The sequence below is a fragment of the Tachysurus fulvidraco genome, chromosome 2 (genome assembly GCF_022655615.1).
Source record: "Tachysurus fulvidraco isolate hzauxx_2018 chromosome 2, HZAU_PFXX_2.0, whole genome shotgun sequence".
Lineage (NCBI taxonomy): Eukaryota > Metazoa > Chordata > Actinopteri > Siluriformes > Bagridae > Tachysurus > Tachysurus fulvidraco.
Genome location: NC_062519.1, coordinates 29,694,165 through 29,715,054, shown reverse-complemented (window position 1 = coordinate 29,715,054; position 20,890 = coordinate 29,694,165). Strand labels below are relative to the sequence as shown.

The window sequence follows — 20,890 nt, the reverse complement described above, 5'->3', positions numbered from 1 at the left end:
TAATGGTGGTAATGATAATGATGCTGTGATACAGCCCTACACTTCTTTAGAGATTTCATTTCATTTCATTGTATAATGTAAATGCTATGATTAATCATTAAGGCAAAATCTTGCTATTTGTCATATTTAAAATGTCATGGAACTTTACCAGAAAAGAACCAGTAGAGAGTTTGACTATTATTTTACTGCCAAAACGAAAGAAATTCAAAACCTGAAGTCAGGCCAACTAATTGTAGTTACTTAAATTAAGCCTTTAAGGTAGTAAAAGATATCTTGTAAACCAGTTTTAGTCACATTTCCATGAGTAGATGTTAATGAGAACTGCAATAACACATAAATTGAACAGTAGTAGTATTCTTGCATTTATTCCCACTGGAGGAAGTAGGGCTTCCCCACCTCCTAAATCCGAGTTTAATTCTTAGTTAGACCAACAAAAAAAAGCTGCATGAGTTACACTGTGTTAAACATTTTTTGAAGACCTGAATGTCTTTATGTTTTAGCACAGTTTAATCCCTTGTGATCTAAAAGATTAAATAAAAGTACAAATTGCCTATTGTAAATTAAAATGGTGTCCAACCAAAGACATAATGGTTCATATTTAAGGGATAAACTGAACCATCTTTGAACCCAACAACAATCTTAATTAGTGCTCTATTAATGACACATGGATTTAGCAGGTAAACCTACAATGATGTCTTTATATTTAATTAGGGTCCAGGTTTTCTTTCCTTGTTTGTTTCCTTTTTTCTTTGCGTAGTGTAGTGTGATAACTGTAAATGTAGTCAATTTTCAGTGAAGAACTTATTTTCCTGTGAATCTGGATATTTCAGAAAAAACTCCAAAGGAACACAGAAGTTCTCCAAAAGTTAGAAATCTAAATATAAAATGTGTCATCCATGTGCACCTGCCTTTAAGATAAACAGTGCCAATGCATTCCTGTGTTACAAAGTCTTTTCCATTGTAACACAAATCCGGCTGGTTAGCTAGATAGTGAAAGCTGTCGTGAGCTAATCCACATTGTGATTGTTGGGGCAAATGCTTGACTTTGCAGCCCATTTTTTCAAAATTTGCGATGCAACTTTTTTCAGAAAACTATTTGAATTTGTCAAATTGCAAGCACAGGATTCTTCTTTTAAGCTCTTAACAGTGACGACACAAATGTAATTACTTTCTATGATCACTGTACACATGTCCGACACACATGAATTAAAAAGGGGTTTGGCTGAATAAGTGTTGTGATGAAGTCACATGATCCGTCTTGGTCCAAATCTTTGGCAATTTTGAAAAAAATCTCTGAATACCATATATTCCTCACTTCATTCATACCACATAGCAACATATAACATCATATCATTCAACTTACTGTCAGTGTTATGTAAGATTCAGATGATAGCTGGCATCAGATCAAAGGTGTCATTTGAAACAGTATAGCAGTATGAATCTGGCCCAGGCAAAGTTCAGACCTTGATTTTAGGCCTGCTCTTTCAGTGCTGACCCTCAGGCTTAGCTTTCTCATGTTGGCTTTCTTGTCTCAGGAAATGTGCCATCGTTGCAGCAGTCAAGGTGTGTTGACAAGCGAGACGAAGGTGGCAGATGGCTGTGAGACCAGCTCAAGGTCGTCCTGCCCCACTGATGTCTAAGCTCTGGATTTGAAATCCAACACTCTTTTCATCTCTGTACCTCTCTCACTCTCACTTGCTCACTCTTTGTCTCCCTCTCCTTCCCTGTTCCACTTGCTTTAAGTCCCAACCCACGATCTAGGTGAGCTGTATTGACCTCCTATCTTCAGTGCACCACATAAAGACGTTCACAAACTTGCTTCCCTGCCCTCTACAATGCACACAGTCTCTCTCTCTCTCTCTCTCTCTCTCTCTCTCTCTCTCTCTCTCTCTCATATACACAAGCCAACAGTGAGTTGCCCTACATACTTTATGTTCTTGAAATGTGTGTCTGATGGCTTTAGAAGAATATGAGAGGGAGGAGAAAGATTGCTTTAATTACTTCTTCCAAGCATGTCTGTGGGGTATAATAGTAGATATCCCAGCCATGATGTTGGGAGTTGCTGCACATGATTCATATTCATATGATTGTCTTGTCTTCCAATCCTGAGAGAGAAACAGGCAGATGGACAAACAGACACACAGAGGCGAGAAGGAGGGCACCAGAGAAAAGTGAGAAGTGAATGATCAAGAGAGGGAGGGTGAGAGACAGGAGAAAAGAGCGAGTATGAGAGATTATTCTCTGGCTCTGACTATATTTTATTTTTCATGCATCTTCCTGCATCTTCCAGGAGCCTGAGTTAGGCTTTGTAGTGAATTCCAAAACCAAAAAAATAAAATAAATAAATACTAAAATAAAACATACTCACCTAATAAGTAGCACTGTAACCTTCTTGACTTCTAGCAAGAATGATGGCATTTGAGCAGCTAGACTTTGAAACCACTATCTGCATATAGCATCCTTAGACAAAAGCAATCCAACACTGGAAAAAAAACTGAAAACAGCAAACCTCTGGAGACGACACATGCAGTTCTTTTTTTTTTTTTACAGCTACATTCAGAAAGAAAATGAAACGCCTGCTGTTACTGCATCCATTTAATAAGCAATTGCTGGAGATAAACCAGCACTATTGTGTTGCTATATTGCTTTATATATGTAAATGTGCATATATATTATAGAAGGTAACACTATTTAAATTCAGCCATCGCATGCCGTCAAGTTTTAGTGCAATACGTACACTCTGTTCAACAATAACTTGCATATTGCATTAGGATGGCATTATTCCTGTGTTGTTTCAGCATTTTTTTTGTTTAGAAACTCACTGTCATTTGTATTAATTCCTCTGCCTCTCATATACAGTCTATAAAATAAAGCATTAAGCCTTTAATACATTGCAGAAAAAACAACAACTTAAAAAAACACTTGCTAAACCCAAAGAGAGATCAGAGATGCATTTTAGGCAGTCTGAGAAAATAATTAAATGAGACAGCCATTAAATTACCAATTAAATAATTCTTAAATTCTTTTTTGCGTGAAAAATTAAATAATTCAGTTAGAAGCATATGCATTTGGTTAGTATTTATATGCTTTCATAAATAACACACTGTTTTAACATATATAAAAATGTAGTACCATATTTAATTTTTTTGAACAGAATTCACGGCTCAAAAATGCTCTCAGTAATCAGATCATCTTGTTAGCAAATGCATGTATGTCTTTATATATATACACTGTATACAGTATGTGTGTGTGTGTGTGTGTGTGTGTGTGTGTGTGTGTGTGTGTGTGTGTGTGTGTAGGTCACTATATGTCTTGTGTGTATATATATATATATATATAGTTTATGTCATTTAATGTGTCAAAATTCAGTATTTATTTTTTTTTGCCTGTGGTTTATATTTCATAAAATTATTGTAATATTAGTCAACTAGCATGTGAAATTTTATTTTAATGGCTAGCATCATGACTAGAATAAAATAGAAAAATTGAAGCAGTAAAATTTTCATTACTCATTTATTTGCCTCTAATACAAAATTGCGAGTGAAAACAAGCCAGGTAGTTGAGGGTTAAAGGCTTTCCTTATGGGCTCATCAGGGGGTCACCAGAATTTGAACTCACCATCTCTCACTATCTCTCATCTACTGGTTCAGAATCTTAATCACTGAGCCAGCAGTGCCCACTTTATTATAAGAATGTGAGTAGGAAAGTGTTTTTGGCATAGTGTAAAAAAAAAACACCTTTGAAAAATATGTTTTAATATGAAATATATATTTTTATCACGTCATCAAGTTTTTCATATTTTATATTAAATAAATTGTTCTATGCCATGTCATTTAACTTAATGTTTCCTAAGTTCAAATAAGGGGTGTGCACTAATGATGTTTATATATTTTAGAGATTACAACAGAATAACATTTAAAATTAGAAATCAAATCTAGTTTCATTATTCTAAACAATCGACACAAAACCGGGTTTTCTTATCAATTTCTTACAGGGTTTTCTTATCAGTCTTACAGAGAAATGTGCTATTAAAGCTGTAAAAGCTTTTATAAACATATAGATTTATTTAAAGGTTTGTTTTTTTTCTTTCTTTTGGCTTTTGCATTGGAATGCCACACAAATACAGTTTTATTTATCCGCACTGTGTAACATAAGGGATTTTCTTTGTGCAAGAGCCACAAAGCCAAAAACTGGAAAAGGAGACAAGAAAGGATCATTGTGTATTGAATATTATTGGGATTTGATGTTATATTACAATTATATACTTATAAAATAAAAACCTAAACATCTCTTGAAACTTTCACCCACAGTTTCTGCCAAAACAAGCCTTTGTGAAAAGCCATGTTTACTGCCTTGTACAGAAATATGTATGGCCACAACAGAAACCATCTGGAAATGTTTAGCCACCCACTTTCTTGTCCCAATGTTAAAACAAGGCACCATTTTGTTTTCTGGGTGCATTCAGGGACTTTATTCTTGAAAGTAGAGTGACACCTAAAGGCTGTAGCCTTTCTTTCCGTCTGTGTCATGCACTTGACTTAGTGATTCATTCAAGGACATGATGATTTGGGGGGAGAAAGTGATGAGTTTTTAGTTATTTTACTGTAGGCTTACATGCTATTGCCAAGCGTTGCTGCCTACTGGGCCTCGAATTCCCTCCTTAATGAGCCGCCTCAGGCTGGCCCGAGGAAAAGCGGAAGTTGCACGTCAAAACTTCGCGCCCGCTGATTGGCCGCGGGATAGAGGTTATGCTGATTCGCCATCCAATCAGACCACAATGGTGTTATCGTTGTATGACTCCCGGTGCACTTTCGCCCGTATATACTGGTGTAATAAAAAAAAGTACTCACACAGGAGGGACATGAGGCCTGTCACAGAATGATATCCGAGTTTTTAGGAGCCTCTAAAGTAAAATTTATTTGAAATATTTTTACCCTTCCTATATGAAAGACTGCCTTTTTTGGTATAACCGCAGAAACGATGCGCGTTCGTTGCCAGGCAGACAGGGTCGAATGTGTGTGCGTGCGCGCATTTAGACACGCGAGGAAGTTTGCTGCGGCAGGCCTCATGCAGTGACGGTAAACTTCATCCGGACTGTCATCGATTCTTAATCACTGGGATTCCAGAAACACAAACACGTGAGCTACATGTCAGTTAGTGCAGTAGTGAAAAAATGCAAGTCACGGGACTTCTCCTTTGAACACCTCAGGTTTCCCTTTGAATTCGTCTTTCCATTTCATCACTTGCAAATATGCAGCAGTGGGAAGAAAGAGCTGCGGCCAACTGATACTTTCATGTGGGAGTTTCTAACATTACAGCAGCAAAATGGCACCACGAAATCCTGCACTTTCACCTCGCCAATGTCATCTAGCGGTTCTGGGCTTCTTCACAAAAACAACAAATCTATATACACCTGTATAAATCTATATACACCCTGTATAAATCTATATACACCTTGTAAAAATCTATATACACCTGTATAAATCTATATACACCTGTATAAATCTATATACACCCTGTATAAATCTATATACACCCCGTAAAAATCTATATACACCCTGTATAAATCTATATACACCCTGTATAAATCTATATAAACCTGTATAAATCTATATACACCCTGTATAAATCTATATACACCCCGTAAAAATCTATATACACCTGTATAAATCTATATACACCCTGTATAAATCTATATACACCTGTATAAATCTATATACACCCTGTATAAATCTATATACACCCTGTATAAATCTATATAAACCCTGTATAAATCTATATACACCCTGTATAAATCTATATTAACCCTGTATAAATCTATATACACCCTGTATAAATCTATATACACACCGTAAAAATCTATATACACCCTACACACATCTATATACACCCTGCACAAATCTATATACACCCTACACACATCTATATACACCCTACACAAATCTATATACACCCTGTATACACCCTATATACACCACATCCCATCTATATACACCCTGTACACATCTATATACACCCTGCACAAATCTATATACACCATGCACAAATCTATATACACCCTCTACACAAATCTATATACACCCTCTACACAAATCTATATACACCCTCTACACATCTATATACACCCTCTACACATCTATATACACCCTGCACAAATCTATATACACCCTCTACACATCTATATACACCCTGCACACATCTATATACACCCTGCACAAATCTATATACACCCTCTACACATCTATATACACCCTATACACATCTATATACACCCTGCACAAATCTATATACACCAATAATAATACCAATAATAATAATAATAATAATAATAATAATAATAATAATAATAATAAAGTTTCGATACTTACTATCTTAAAACTCCCACTGTATTTCTTGTATTACTATTATGCTACAACTATGAATATTTATTTTACATTTTATTTCATTTAATATTTATTAAATTTCATATTTTATTTTTAATTACTTAAAAAATTGTGACTTATGGATAATATTGCTTGGTCTAATAATAATTTTAAAGTACCAAATTAATTAACAATAGTTCAATATTACATTATAATTACACTATACTAAATAAAGGTTTCCCTTTGCTCTGAAAACAGCCTCAATTATTTATGGCATGTTTCCAAAAAAATTTGGAAACATTCCTTTGAGATTCTGGTCCATGTTGACATGATTGCATCACACAATTGCTGCAGATTTTTCAGGTGCACTTTCATGACGAAAATCTCCCATTCTACCACATCCCAAATGTTTTCTATTGGATTCAGATCTGTTGACTGTGAAGGACTCTGAAGCATATTGAAATCTTTGTCATGTTCATGAAACCAGTTTGACACTACTTTTGCTTTGTGACATGGTGTTATTGTGCTGGAAGTGGCTATTAGAAGACAGATAAACTGTGGACATGGAGGGATGCACATGGTCAGCAGCAATACTCAAACAAACTAAGGCATTTAAGCCATGATTAATTTATACTAACATGCCCATGATGTGCCAAGAAAACCTTCCTCACACTCCTACACCACCTCCATCACCTCCACCAGCCTGGACTATTTACACAAGGCAATTTGGATTCACGCTATTGGGACTAAATTCTGACCCTGCCATCTGTGTTCTTCAGCAGAAATCACGATTCACCAGACCAGGCTACATAAATTTACAGTCTTTACAGTCAGTTGTCTAACTTTGGTGAGTCTGCCCACAGCAGCCCCAGCTTTCTGTTCTGGCATATGCAAAGTGGAACCTGAGGTCTTCTGCTGTGGTGGCTCAAGGTTTGATGTATTGTGCATTCTGAGATGCTTTTCTGCTCACTAGAATTGTACAGAGTGGTTATCTGAGTTACTGTAGCCTTTCTGTCATCTGGAGGTTTTTGCTTCATTGCACCATTTTGAGGAAACTCTAGAGAAATCCATAATTTCAGGTGATCAGCAGTTATAATATAAAAATCTGGCACTATGCCATGGTCACTGAGATCCAATTTTTTCTCCAATCTGATTGGTTGGTGTGAACATTAGTTAAAGCTGCTGCTCCGAATCTGTATGAAGTTCTGCACTGTTTTACTGCCACATGCTAATTGTTTGAAAGTGTGGGTGTACATGTGTTAATAAAGTGCTCAGTGATTGAATATAACATGCATTACCATTAACAATAATAATAATAATAATAATAATAATAATAATAATAATAATAATAATAACAATAACAATAATAATAATAACAGTAGTTATTATTATTATTGTTATTATTATTATTATTATTATTATTAGTTCTTTTATTTGTGTTGGTAACTTGACAATTCCTTTGTTAGTTTATCAACTTTAACTTATAAAAACAGCTTAATCAACACTTTCGTGTCTATTTTTCTGAGCTTCTTCCAGCATTCTGGAGTGTGTCAATTTGCATGAACGATTGTGCAGTTGTGTAGAAAGAGAAGCTATATGTTTTGCACGCACAGGATTTTAGGCTCATTATAGATGCATGCCATATTTCAATTCGCCAGCATTGAGCAGATTCATTTAAGAAATCACTGTGAATTGTTTCCTTAAAATAAGCATCACTTTCCTTGGATAGAGATGGTCTTGCACAGCTGCCAAGCAAACTCGAAGGCTGGTGTTGAATAATTAAGAAGCATTGTCACCACTCTACAGCTCCCAAATGTAACCTTCTCACTTTGGCAAAATTTATAGTTGTCCCCTAAAATGTTGCTTTTGCTGTTCTGTCTCTCTGGCTCTTACTATTGGCTATTATAAATATTTGAACAGAAAATTCAAGGCTGACTCACTCTGTTCACTCAATTTTTGATACATTTTAATAATAGACAAATCTAGAACTGATAACCTAATATTTCAGTCTCTCTGCCATTTTACTTGTTGGAATAAATAATAAAATGTGACGTTCTGTTGAAATATGCTCATTATGGAGCTGAAAATTGGGTAGTGAATGCATCTAATTGAAAATGGAACAACGCTTTTTTATGGCTCTCTAACTCTAAAAATCCCGTCAGTTTGTTCAAAATATAACATATTACTTTCATTTCCCAAACCAGACAAATTTCAGTTGAAGGCATTTCTCATTATTTGAAGAAAATGTGCATTTCAGAGGTGAAAAAAAGAAGAGAAATTCACTTGATCACACCAGAACAAAAATAGCTAATCAGTGTTAAAATGTTAAGATTGGAGTGTTTCCACAGAAGCTTCAGAAACGAGCCAACAAACAGTCCGTGTAATTTATAAAAACACCCAGAATAGTATATCTGTTTTGTCTAGAGAAAGCAGCATTATCATAACACATAAAGGCTATGTCAGCATAGATGTACATGTGCGTGTAGTGCAGGGAGTCAAATGCACTTGAATATAAATGTGTGTCTAAGCATTTTACATTTCTATTTATAATAGGTGTATGAACGAGCAGTATATCAGCTTACAGTGCATGTCTACATCCTAATTATTACATTTCCATAGTGAATATAGACAAAATATTTGAATTATATATATATATATATATATATATATATATATATATATATATATATATATATATATATATATATATATATATAAATAAATTATATTATATATTATAATCTATTATATTATATATGATATTATTATAATATATAAATAATTGATTTTATATGGTAATCATCAAGTAATTATATTAACAGTGAACTTTTTAAACTCGTGAAACACAATGAACTCAGCGGGAAGTTTTATCTAGGCCAATATAGTGTCATTAGTCTGCAAGGTGACAGTTGGCTATCTACGGAATAAAAACTTAATCAATTAATAATGCCCTTTTTTTTAGGCATCACAGGCCAAATGCTTGCTACCAAATGACAGAAATATCTGTGGTCTCAAACCACATTCATGTGAAATAATATTCCTTGTGAAACAAACCACACGAGAATTTCTATTTGCAGCTTATGGGAAAGCAGCGAACAACGCTGAGTCCGAGGCACAACGTGTGCTGAGCAGCACAGAGAAACTTAGGGCGTTACTTAATGCGTGCCTTTGTGCACACTTTTATATTCACAGCATCTAAAGGGAAGAAAGAATACAATCCAAGCAGAATGCTGTTAAAAGAGCTGACTTTGATAGAAGTGCTATAACACAAAGTCTACACCAATTGATCAGCCAGACAGCTGCGACTCAACACACACATACACACACACACACACACACACACACACACACACACAAACACACACACTCACACACACACACAAAGAGACGCAAGAAAACATAATACAGCTAAAAAAAAATTAAACCGTCACCTTGTTAAATTGTTAAACAAACAAAATTTTCTCATGTATTTTTTTCTTTTTTTTTTAAAAACATTTTCTGGTCAAATAATATTCATTCAAAGCCACCACATACACAGTGCGCACATGGACTGAAGTGTTTTACATAGCCTCCACGAAGACACAATGCTTTCTGTGCTTTTCAGGAGGTGATTGTCTTTTGTCTGTCAGTTGCGACATGAAGAAAATACGCATGTGAATTTGATCTGCAATTGAAATCTACATTTCATCCAATGAGACCGCATGAGGAGATGAAAGCTTGGATCCATTAAAGAAGAACAAAATGTAAATAAAAAACTAATAAATGGTACATCTTTCTTTAGCTCAAATGGAAAATAAATTAGTGAAAAAAGACAGACTAAACCCTTTTTTCCCCCTTCTTTTTCTGTTTTTATACCTTTCTCATTCTTGGTGTTTGCAAAATGGTTCAAAAGTCTGTGAGTGTGTATGTATGTGATTTAGACATCTGCATAAGCTCAAACTATATGTTTTCCCTTGTCAAAGACACTCCGCAGAAAAATCCTTGACTGCCATGCAGAGCGGTTTGAACAAAAAAAAAAAAAGACCAGCCCAGGCAAACAGAGAGCTTTGCACTTGCGGATTTTTAAACAGGCTTGGATATGTTAGTATGTGTGTCTGACAGGGAACTTTAGTGTTTTGCCAAAATGGTTAGATTTATGAAATAAAAATTCTAGTTGCAGGAGTAACTACATACCTGTCATCACATTAAATAGTGTAATGGTCCTGCAGCTTGATGGCCGGTACGTGAGGAGCTGTCCGATCTGACTGAAAATAATTCACATTTTGTGTTACAAAGTAGAGCAAAACAGAAATATGTCAAACGTGATTACCTCACTCATGGCAAGGGTGTGTTCGTTTGTGTGTGTGTGTGTTTGTGTATGTGTGTGCGTGCATGGGAGCACGACTGGGAGGGCTCCAGCTTTTGGAGGACATGTAGGGAGACTAGGAAAGTGAAAGGGAGGGGATAAAATATATATACATTATTAACTTCATCACGTGTTCCCTGTTTCTTAGGGACTTATTATTCTGGGCCGCTTTAATGAATAACACAAGAGAGGACAGATGAGTGGGTGATTTATGGAGTGAGAGCGGAGACCACCACCATCTGGTTTAGCCCAGTACTACATCATAACACAGGCTCGGTCCTGCTGTCCGATTAGAAAAGTACACAGAGCTACACAGGACACACTCTGCTTCAGCCAGATTTAACAGTCCACAGGGTCCTCGTTCTGCCTCGATCTGTTCTGATTTCCCTCTTTTATTTTTTATTTTTGTTTGTTTTATTTTGCAGAGCTTGCTTTGCAGCAGTAAGCGAGTGAAGTGCAATGTTATCGCTTTGTTTCTTGTGATTTTTTTTTTTTTTTTTGCTGACATGAACTTACCTGCTTTGTAAATCAGTAAAAAGCATCATTGGCACTGTGCTAAATCTCTCTCTCGTCGTACCCTTTTTACTTATTCCTTGGCCAACGTTGCTCCAATTTATGCCCTTTTTTGCCCTTTCTTTCTTTTCTTTTTGTTGTTTTCTTGGCCGAAATATGAGTTCCCCTTTGTTTGAAAAGGCTCATTCGAATTACACGGCATCGGACTAGATCACTCTTGGTACCCTTTTTAGTCCGTCCTCGGCACCCTTCGTGCACTTTTCTTCCCTTTTTGCTATTTTTATACCTCATTGTGTTGTTCTCTTTGCTGATATAAATTGCCCTGCTTTGTAGCTGATCAGAATGGCCTTCTCATTCAAATTCTCTGGCACTGCACTAAATCTCTTCTTACCCTTTTTAGTTATTCCTAGGCCAACCTTTTTACACCTTTTTTTTTCTTCATTTGTTTGTTTCTTGTGTTGTTCTGTTTGCCAAAACGAGTTGCCCTGCTTTTCATATGATTGGAACAGCCGCCTGAATTCAATTCCCTGGGAGTGCCCCAAATCTCATTTCTTCCCCTCTTTACTACCTCCTAGGACAGCTTTTTTCCCTTTTTGCCATTTTTGTTTCTTGTGGCGCCATTTCGTTTCTCGATGTGTCGTCCTACTTTTTATACGGCTGCAATGCCCATCTCATTCAAATTCCCTGCCACTGTACCGAACCTTTCTTTCTGCACTTTTTAGCCCCTCTATAGGCAAACATTCCTCTCTTCTTTTCAGGACCTTTTTCCATTTACTTTCATTTCTTGTGACGTCCTGTTGGCTAATGTGAGTTGTTCTGAATTCATCGCGATCGTCAGCTCATTCAAATTCTCTGATGGCAAAGAAAAAAAAGTTCTTGTTTACCTCTGTTTTTTAGCAGGGAGGAAGAAAGGTGCATCTTCAAAAACCTGCCCCAGTCCACTTTCACCTGTCACTGGGTGCGATCTCGCCAAAGCCAGTCGTTTCAATGAGTGAAAGCAGTCTCGGGTTGTGCAACTATCCCTGCCTTTTAAAATTGCAGCGAGAACTGAGCTCTTTTGGGGGAGGTGAGGCAATATCGGAGGTTGTCAAGTCCATTTACAGAGCAGAATGATTTGTGCTTGCATTCTCTTTTCTTTGCTCTTTCATTTCTTGGAGAGGAGCAATAGGTGGTGAATTGGGAGGTAAAGGGGAGCCTCAATACACAATGGGGGTTTTAGCCATTTGCTGCTATTCTTTTTAGCAAACTCAAAGGCATGCTAAGATGTCTTGCTTGGCCCGTCCATGGTAAATAACTACGGAATTTTTCACCATCCGAGCTTGCAGAAAAGCCTAATCCTGAATTAATTAAACTGATAATGCTGCTGCAACAAATGAAGACTGATGTTTGCTTCTGTAATGACTTTTGTGGGCCCTTATAAATTGCTGTGCCATTCCACCATAATGCGAAGATTAATTTGAGAATTCGTTCCACCATCGTTGTTTTTCAATAGCTGTCCCAGTGAGTCCTGGCTATAAAGTGGCTACATTCATGCCTAAAGGCTACTTATCCTTATTAACGTTTCTGCACCACATTCCAAAATTTGGACATTGTATAATACCCTCCCTGCAGCAATAGAGATTTTTCATTTGCTTCCCAGGAATTGACAGAAGCAAGCAAAACCTGTTTGCACAAGGAGCACACTGTAAGATTCTCATTAAATGTTTTGGAAACACAAGCTCCCTATTGATGTTTCCTGTCATTTTGGGTCAGTTCATACTTTGTAACATAAAACCCATTTGCAGTTGTTTTTCAGGCTCTTTGATATTTCCCATGAATCCTGCCAACTGCTCACCAAATGTCCTCCACACCACTGCTTGTCCAATCTGTAGATGACAGCTTAACTATTTCTTTCGCTCTGCCGAGGTCTCTTGTGGTCGCTAAGGGCTATGTAAGCCGTAGGATTTGACGGAGAACACGTCGGACAAAAACTTTGCCGGTGAGCCTGGCAAATGTTTATCAACACAGTCTAAGCCTGTGCCTTGTGATAATCTCTTACAAAAAGTCCTGGCTCTTTACAGCTGATTGAAGGGGTAAGGTGGTGTGCACGGAAGCAGCTGTTTCTGTCTTTGTTAAAAGGAAGACGCCGGAAGGGGGCTGCATGAGTCCCACACCTGTAACGTGTCATTTAGAGTCTGTCATCACGAATCGCACTCATTAATCATGTTTGGAAAACCATTAATCTTGCTCCTGAGTGTGAGAGCAACTGCTGGAAGAGCTACAGAGAAAGATGTCTTTATTAGAATCGTTGGTTTGATTGAAAATAATAATAATAATAATAATAATAATAATAATAATAATAATAATAATAATAATTATTATTATTATTATTATTATTATTATTATTATTATTATTATTATTATACATCAGGCATGTTAACTGAGTATTAAAAATAATGAATCTTTCTCCTGAGTGTAAGATCAACTGCAGAAGAATTCTCAGTAAATTATTTGAATTTTAAATTATTTGATTGAATACTCTATTATTATTATTATTATTATTATTATTATTATTATTATTATTATTATTATTATTATTATTATTATTTGGTTACAAATAAATTATGTTCTTACATGTCTTATGAATACAATATCATATTTACACCCACGGACCACATTACAGATCACAGCTATTCAAATCATTCCGCTTAAATGAACACTTACAGCGTACACTGATGGGCATAATTGCCTAGTGTACCTCGGAGAACTGTTTAACACTGTAGGTATTATATTAACTCAAGGTAATTTTGCTGTGCAGCAACAGTGAAAGAGAAGCGGTTCACTATCGCTGGGAGGCATTTCTGTAGTTTTTCTAATGGCTCGCTGGTCTACGCACATTTTTCCAAGCAATAATCCTAGAGAAAATCTCTTTCCTCATGGATCATTACTGTTCAGAGGGCTTGACCCTTAAGATCTACAGCAAAAAAAAAAAAGGATCCCCATTTCAGTGATACCCACTCGGAAGCCAAAGTATGTCACTGTTTCATCTCAGATGCTGGTAAACGCAATAAAATGCAATAAATTGGCCAGGTGCATTAAAGTCAGTGTTTGTATACTGGCCTATCGGAGTCAGTGATCTTCACTCGCCTTCATTACTCCTGGCAACTAATAAAGTTAGATCTTCCACTCCTTCACTTTATTGTCTCTTCACTTTCGTGAATGTTGGGAACAGCTAAAAGGGGGAGAGTAATATTGCTCTGGCTGGGTAAATATTTCCCTTCATAATTCAAACCTTATCTCGATTCCCATAACAGAGTAATCTCTGCTCAGCGGTTCAGAAGGAAAACAGAAGGGTCCTGTCTCTGAAGTAATAAAGCCATGTTTGGTGTGGTTTGCTGCATGTCACTGTTTGTCCTCTAGCATCAAATATACAATGAAATCCTACTAAAAGCTACAAACGGCACTGCATTGTTATCAACTTTTGATCAAATTAAAGATTAAATAAAAAAAAATTGTTTATATACAATACATGATTGTATCAGAAATGTAGCATACTGGAAAGTTTCAGTGACCTTCTTTAATCTTGCAAGTTCATGTCCAGAGATCAGATGGTCATCTTGTGAACTGGAGTTCTTAAATCTCAAAGACGTTGGTGGCCTGTTATCCTCCAGGCCTGAAAGAAGACTTAAGCAGAATAACAAATATCCCGGTATGGTTCCCTCCACGCATCAGGCCATCGTGACCCTTCTCAGGACCCGCAAATGCGATCAGGAAGTGGGCACACGAGGAGTTGGCCCTCAGCACTCAGGTGACCAGGAAATGCCTGGCCAGTGTTTGTGACCATCTGTCCTCCACGGCGGAGCTGAGTAACAGCAGAGCAGTCTGGACACATAATGAGAGCTGTGTTCAGCTCATTTACTTTGTGAGTTTCTGGCAGTCGAGGCCCCGATTCTGTTGGAAAAGCTGTCAGATGGGATATATCAATCAGAAAAAAATGAGAGAAATATGGGAGCTTGTAATTACAACCTGCTCCTTGTTACCGAATGTTAAGTTGAAAAGCGTGTTTGCTTTTAAGTGTCAACGAAGAACAATTCGAAGGCGATGTTTGGTTTGGGACAATAATTACTTAGCAACAAAAACGTGGGCAGTGTGTTGTGCTCGTGTTCATAGCGCAACACTTTTTCATGCTGTAAGTAAACAGTGCCAACAGTAGCAGCATGATTCAACCTCGGAGAGAATAAAGCAGTGTATGTTCAGTTGAACTTCAGGGGTGTTTTTCTTTCTAGACCAAGGTTTTTAGAAACCTTCAGTGCATCATGGATGTTGACTTTTGTGGCTGACTAGTATCTGATGATTTTAGACATCACCTGTCACTGTGTCCTGAGAGGCTATAGCCACTGCTCAAAAGTAACATCCCTGCTGTGTGCAACATCAAGCCATTTAAACTTCTTTTGATGTCCGGATGGGAAAAGAGACTCCAACATTTTTATTAAACAGCATATCAGCTGCCACTCGGTTAATGGCTTGAGCAGTTTGGTGAAAACAATCCCTGTACAGACAAGCCAAATCTCCAAGCTTAATGAGTAGAGTAGGGGTGGATGGGACGTGCAGCTGGGATGTTCTCAGGTTCTCTGTGTATTCTCTTACTATTTTTGTTCTGCGCTCATACCATATTATTTTTCTTTTCTTTGCTTTGTATCTTTCCGTGTCTCTGTGTGGGGTGTAGGAGCCTGTGACCCGTCCACATCCCTGTGGTTCTCGCAGCAGGACATCTCACGGTTGGACACGGCTGAGCGTGTCTCCAAACACCCTGTCTGTGCGGGTCGGGGGTCCGTTTGTTTTACCGGACTTGTGGGAGGCTGAGAACGAGTCAACTAGGGTCAAGGGAATATGAGTCAATTTTGTAAAATGTCCAAAGACCTGGATAACTGAACATCTGGTCAAAGGCACAGCTGGATCAAAGGGTTTATTTAACTTCACACTGAATGTGTGGGATATACACCAAGGCTTGAATGGAACATTAGTTTGTACAGGATTTGTGAAATAAACCAAGTCCATTTTTTAGAGCAGATTTAGCAACTGACACTGTCAAAAAGCAGCTTTACAGGTACTTGGATATAGATTTAAAGTTAACACTGGTAAGGGGTCGACATGAGGAAGAATCCTCAAGGAGGATTATATTATAGTTTACAGGTATAGAAGTGTAAAAGTAAACATAACTACCAGTGAATAAGAATCCTGCAATTAGCACAATCTTTATGATTGTGAACCTAAATATATGTCAACTCCAAACAGATGTGGGCAGCTGTGTTCCTGAATTTCCATCAGGTCTCTGTCGGCATTCCTGCTATTGTAATCAGGATTTTAAAATCCTCTCTCGTTGCCTTGATCAGACCTCGTGCTATTTTTACCAACCCAAGAGTCTCTTGAGCTGTTTTTCTCTTTGATTGCAAAAGAAAACGTGCTTCTTTCTCAAACTGCCTGATATCCTCCCTAAACTGCAGCTCAATCTCAACTAACCTTTACACCAGTAGCCTAGAAAACATCACATTCATGTTGAAAATTAACGGTGTGATCATTAAAAAAAAACAGCTGGACTGATATTGATACAAAATGACTTACGCATTTGTTAGAGCCTCACTTTGTATAAATCTTAAACTCGATCATGTTCGGATTCTTCTGAAAGGCTTTTTTTATGACCTCTCTCTGGTGTCGGCTTAATTGATAAGGCAGACGATCTGACCGTAGAGACGGAGACAAGAGGATATAAAAGATAGCTGCCTGGGTGTTCGGATGGAGACAGAATCTTTTTGGAGCTATGCGGGTAGGAGGCCACCTGTCTGACTGTCTCGGCTGACTGTCGCAGCTACTGAACACTTGACCATGTACATTCTTTTTCCCCCCTCCCAAGCACGTACTGAACACATTCAGGAACTCTTATCATAAGAGTATTATTTATGACTTCTTTATACACGGAGTTCCCCCTGAGATTTTTACTCAAACACAGGCTAGAGACTCAAACTTCAGAGCCTAGTAGGAGCAGGGGATTTACTCTGAAGAAGTATAAGACCAGTTCTATCGGTAGAGGCCTTAAAAATAATTTTCTTAACTCAACCACAACCCAGTTCATCCGGAGTGTGCTGCGTTTTCATCGAGATGTGAAATCTCTTAAGTATCAGTACCAGCGTGTGGTTGATTTTCCATGAAAACTGAGGCTAATATTGAACGACTATAGAATGGTTTGCGTTTTGCGCTTCAGTGTTTATTACGATCTCTCTGATCATCGTGCATCAAAGACAAGACTATCTTGGAGTCGTGTCAACATCATATAGTGTAAAAGAAATGAACCGAAAGAAAAAGGCTGTAATAGCTTTCACGGGAGTTGCTAATTAGAATTAGAATAAATATAATTATATGTATAAAAATAAGTATATGCTATTATATTCCCCTGAACACAGTTTTCTGACTAATTTAATAAGTGCATTTAAAAGAACACACACAAAAAAAAACACCACACGTTCACCAGATATTTAGATTTACATCAGAACTTTGCCTTGAGAGACTCGTACAACAAAACGGAAAAAAAAAACAAAAAAACACACTCATAAAGCAACAGAATGCCTTTGGACTGCATATCTCATATCGCTAATGACAGTGTTGTAAGAAATACAGGCTCTAAGAATGTTAAGAGAACATTAAGAAAGGTTGCAGGGGAAGAGCAATGTCCCCCTGTGGAAACATGAAAACATGTTTTGGAAGTTCTCTCCAGCAGGCGTAACGCTTCTCAGCATAAATCCATCAGCATCAAGCAATTCTGCAGAACTTAAATACAGCCACAGTATTATGGCTAAATCACAAGGGGAAAGGGAAGTGACTTTCTGCTTGTTTCATGATCAAATCCATTTTATCTCATTAAATCCTCGATGGACTGGCAAATAACCTGACATTAGCCAGGTTAATACAATGTTAACAAGCAAGTGATTTCACTGAGTGTCTTTTATTTCAAGGCAAGAGGTTGGATACAGCGAGCCCCATTTATCAGCCATTTAGTAAAATTGTTTGGATATGTTTTCATAGGCCATGAAACAAAAAATCCCCACCAGATTCTTACCAGCTAATTTTCTTCATACTTGCACATGTATACTGATCATTAGCCATCATGTATAAGGCACAAAGCGAGTTCAGGACACATTAAAGGTGCCACCAAACTCAAATAGCCAAAGGTCACAGAGAGCTGAAAAATAAAACGGTGAAGCAGAACCTCAAAGACGAATGCACTAAATCCAGTAACACCTCAGTCACTGCAGCCTATGCACCACCAAGGACGCAAAGTAACTCTTCCTACTTTTATATTTGTTTTGTCTTAATTGAATAGCAAGTCTTATTTCTATTTCATTTACAGATTTCTTCTGGATTACATGAGTTGAAGCCATAGTATGACTGTTTCATAATGTTTGCTATTTAAATAAATAAGCTTTTTAAACTTGACAACGTAATCTGTATATAAAATTGCAGTACCCCAGGCCAATTATTTGATCTTGAAGCCTATCAGTCAGCGTTTACGTTAGTGAGTCTCCTCATACAAACTCAAAAGCTGTAGTTGGTTACAATTTTTTTTTCATTATTTTTATTTTATACTAACTGGATTTTCATGAATACTACACTTCTTATGTAAATGCACCTGCGGACAATTTCCGAATAAAATAAATCTGTTCGTATCCAGCTTGATAAATGAAGCTAGATAAAAGGAAAAAAAAAAAAAAATCTCAGCTTCTGACCTAATATACAGCAAACAACAAGCGTTTTTTTTTTTTTTGTGGTTGTTGTTAAACAGAGTCCTTCACTGGAATCAAAAATTGAATTAAGGTTGAAAATCCTCCCAAGGTATAAGCCTGCGCAATATTTTAGTCCCAACCCATTGGATCAAATGAAGGTGGAAAGTGAATAAGAGGTCTGATGGCATGTAGAGTGATCACATCCTCCTCATCCTCCGCAGGCAGCTATCTCCAGAGTGATTCCTTTAAATTCCTTTTGCCTCTGACTCATCAAATGGTAAAAGATGACAGACGGTTATATTTGTATTACCACTCCGCTATATTTACCAAAAACTGATTGCATGCTAGACCACGGCACTGCACATGTCATCAGAAATTTCTGGTTCTGCAACAGTAATATTGCCTACTCGGAGTAAGAATGTCTACATGAGTCATGCAAAGCTACATAGCTAGAGAAGGACGAGGCATGATTAACGCTATATGAGAGCTTGTGCTATAAAAACAGAAGGGAATGCTGAGCTGACTATATTTGCTAAAATCTAAAAAAGACATGCACAGCTTTGACATATTTAGAATTAATATTAAATTACATTCAGAACACCCAAGTTCTGAGTTGATTTTTACTCAATAAGCTGTGAATACATTAGACAGGAAAAAACTCACTGAATGTGTACCTGCTGGTCAATAGACCTCTGCTCTGCAGTGGAATGAGATCACAGACCCACCTGTTGAACTTAATCGGCTTCCCGATTTCCAGAACCTCTGCTTGGCAGTCTTGAACCAGAGCCCAAAAAGCTTCAAATCTTCTGACTCTGAGCGGAGCTTAACCTAATTTTTGACTTCCAGTGGAGGCTGGCCAGATTTACTGATTGGCACGAGGTCCAAAGACAGTTGTAGCAGTGGCAAGTAAGAATGCATGAGCCTATGTAAATGGAAAGAATAAAAAGAGAAAGTCTCACTGATTGAAAACTATCCAAGTTTTGTTTCTTTTCTTTTTTTTCAGTACCAGCTTTAGCCTGGTCAGAGTCACAGTGGATGCAGAGGCTAGAATGAACACTATAAATGAAGCAGGAAAAAACTCTAGATGGCATTTCAATCTATCACATGGACAATCATCTTTCTGGGAGGTAGGATGAAACTAAAGAACCCAGAGGAAACCCACATTTTTTTTACACTTCCTAAAGGCTTAACTTCTCCGGTTAAAACCCTTTGTTGTAAGGATCCACATATTACCTTAATGAGGGTCCCTAGTGGAATAACATAAAAACTTTTTTCTAATAGTGTTCATATTCAGAAATTTTAATTTGTTAAAGATTTTTTTTCTGAAATAAGAGCCCATTAAAATAATTTTTGACCAACAGCTTGAAAAATGTGAGCTCCTTCTCGAAGAAAAAATTCTGTCTGATTCACAGCTTCAAACCTGAGCTAATTTAGCTAGAACATGTTTGACCTTACAGTTGCGTTAGCATGTCAGATATGAGGAAAATATTCACAAAGAGGGGAGTGAGGTCTAGGAACGGAGCAAAGGTTTAAACCCTGGTTATATACGGTTTATTTATGGTTCACACTGACCTTCTGTTGCTCATCTTATGATTCTATCCAACATTTTCTGAAATACAGAGAACACTCTGACAGCCCTTATTGTGCACTGTTGGGCTGAACAGAATTAAGCATGCCTGTGAGTAACCATCAATTCAGAAAATGACTGCACTCAGCATACTGTGGCTTTGAAAACAAGGTGAAAAGAATCTGGACTTGATTTCCATTAACATGATGAGTACAAAATGAGTTTTCTCTATGAAAAAAAAACCTAAACAAATTAAAGCTTTATGAACAAAATAAATATCTTGTTTCCTCACGGCTACGGACAAGAAACTTTCCAGAGCAAGTAGTATGCTTTGATCAAATTAATTACA

At 37.2% G+C, this 20,890-nt stretch overlaps 1 protein-coding gene across 2 annotated transcripts in view; it reads right to left on the bottom strand.

Annotated features, from left to right (window-relative positions):
• Positions 1-349: 349 nt before the first annotated feature.
• Positions 350-20,890, bottom strand: part of ttll7 (tubulin tyrosine ligase-like family, member 7) — a 78,010-nt gene continuing 57,469 nt past the window's right edge. The window contains exons 22-25 of one of the 2 annotated variants that reach the window (XR_007139965.1): positions 19,700-19,896; positions 10,536-10,606; positions 2,369-2,482; positions 350-2,105 (exon numbers count right to left, since the gene is read on the bottom strand). The gene's annotated coding sequence lies outside the window, so the exon portion shown is untranslated. Of the gene's footprint in view, positions 2,106-2,368; positions 2,483-10,535; positions 10,607-16,152; positions 19,237-19,699; positions 19,897-20,890 lie in introns of those variants that run through there. The other variant, XR_007139966.1, reaches the window with a different exon arrangement.